The sequence below is a fragment of the Citrus clementina genome, unplaced genomic scaffold (genome assembly GCF_000493195.1).
Source record: "Citrus clementina cultivar Clemenules unplaced genomic scaffold, Citrus_clementina_v1.0 scaffold_9, whole genome shotgun sequence".
Taxonomy (NCBI): domain Eukaryota; kingdom Viridiplantae; phylum Streptophyta; class Magnoliopsida; order Sapindales; family Rutaceae; genus Citrus; species Citrus x clementina.
Window position 1 is genome coordinate 407,997 of NW_006261964.1, and position 2,593 is coordinate 410,589.

The window sequence follows — 2,593 nt, forward strand, 5'->3', positions numbered from 1 at the left end:
AGGATTAAAGATAAACTAAATTCTTAAAGCAAAAGATTTGGTCCCCTTAATTAATCAAATCTCAACATCATGGCGGCGACATCCAATAAAAATGACAATTTTGTTTTATTAAATAATTAGCGAATCAGTAATACGGTTTAGAGAGTACTTAACAGATTTCTAAATTATTTTTTTGAATCCAAGTTTTGTTGTACATTTTGGCTTCTCTTTAGTTGGTGTGCTTAATTTCAAAATGGTTCAAAAGAATATCATTGGAATGAAAATCTTAATATAATGTTCTCAAGTGCTTAAAAACTTTCGGCTACTAACAAAATTAGCCTATTGTTATCTCATTATTTTTTTGTTAAACTTAATGAAATTTGTACCAACGACTTGTTATTTAAATGTTAAGATGCAAGATTTTATTTATTTTAGCTACCATTTTTTCTTTATTGACATTAAAGATATGCTATTTGTTTTATAAAAATTAGGTTCGGACTTAAAAGTTATAAATCATACTTTTTTTGGTATTGATTTGTTTGTTCGGACTTAAAAGTTATAAATCATACTTTTTTTGGTATTGATTTGTTTTTCTTACAATTTTCTATATAATTTTCAAATCTACGACTATGAATTAAGCTTAGAAACATTAAAGAGATTATTTTTATCATGTATGACCTATTTGATTAGATCTTTATTAAATATAAAAGGTCACTCTTAATTTATAGTACTGTAGTACTTATTTTTTCTCAATATTTTTTTACTACATTGGATGATTTTATAGTGAGTTGCTTAATAGTTGCCAAATTTTTAGTTTTTGTTTTTTTTAAATGATGTATTGAGTCCCATGTGGAAAGAGCTTGGTGAATAAATGTTTCATTTCACTTCACCATTGTGACCGAAATTCAATGTAGAAACCGATCAAGCTGCCCCTATTTTCTTGAGCCAAAGCAATCCAACATTGATGAAAATCAGCAGTCCAAAATCGCCAGCGTAAATAAACTTAATGGACCATCAACACAATAGAACCTAACAACATATCAGACCATCAGTCCTCTGTTGACAAGCCCATTTTAATATTTTCACCTGCCATTAGTACCAGAATAAAGAGATCATGTGACATGAGACTGACACGTGGATGAATTGAGAACCACTACTTTTTCAACTTGAGTTTTGAATTTATAGTTACAATTTTGTCTTTGATGATGAAGATAAAATTTCAGAATCTGTGAGAGATTTTCATTAATTCGTCAGAACAATTCAACAAATAATAACAGCCCTGCAACTTGCTTTGTTAGCTGCTGGTTCTAGTCATCCTCCAAAAGGACTTAAAATAAAATAAAAAAGTAGACAATTTTTTTTTTTTTTTTTGTTTTAGTTATTCTGAAAGATTTGGCTTCCGGATCCACTGGTTATTCGGGTGGTAAACATTTTCATTCCTCCGCGTGAGTAGGGAGAGTATAACTTTTATAAATTAATAACTTTTATTATATAATAATTTTTTTATCGTTCTGACTTGGGTTAATATGCTAAATTAATAATATAATATTTTTTTAAAAAAATCCTTGTATAACATTATGGCCCAGTTCATGTTATAAATTGAGAGTTTACTAAAACTATAAACATAATTTATATGATATTTTATTAAATAATTTGTTTAATGTTATTTTTTTCTTAAAATTTAAATGTAATTGGGTCTGATCTCTTTTTTTTTTTTCTTATTGCGTTTAAAAGTCTTGGGTTAAATTCTCAAATTGTAATAATTTTAAATTTAATTTTGGTTAATTTAACATATATTTAGTGGATTAATTCATATTTAGTTGGTTGTATTGCTAGCATACAATGAATTTCTACTTGATAAATTATATTCATTGATATTTCAAATACACTTTATAAATTAATAAATTATTAATTTATCGATTAATAAATATCTCTTTTAATTAATAGATTTTATGTGGTCCTAACACTACTAATTTATAAAGGTTTTAGTATATCTCTTTATGTTATAACATGATGAATTAATAATTACTTAAAAATAAGTGTTTTTTGTTTTGCGCATAACATAGGCATTACCTGATATTAGGATTATCGAGACATTAGATATATCCAATTGGTCTAGTAGTGGACTTAAACTTAGATATATGCAATGTACCATAGCATAGTTCAAGTACAATCTAAAAACTTATCATATTGTAAATGAAATATAATTGAAGTAAAAAAAAAAAAAAATTGGGCTTCATTAAAATTCGGGGATGGCAATTTATTTGCAAACTCTTATACTCAGAAAATTCTATCCGCAAAACTCATTGCACGCAACTTCCAGGGTAATGGGCGGTTTTGATAATAGAAACCAAAACTACCGCAAATAACGTGTGTAATTGCTTTTAAAAAGAAAAGAAAAAAAAATGATGAATACTCGCACCACGCCACCAGTATCTACTAACACGCATTAGTTTTTTAAATCTTTTAATAATTTAGAATTTAATATTTATTCAAGAAAATATGTAAGGTAAGAATGAGACTTAATACTAAACTTGAAAGCAATATATAAGGTAATTGTAGGAATCATGTTGGATTGATAGGTGGTGGCGAATGAGATAAAATATTTAAATTC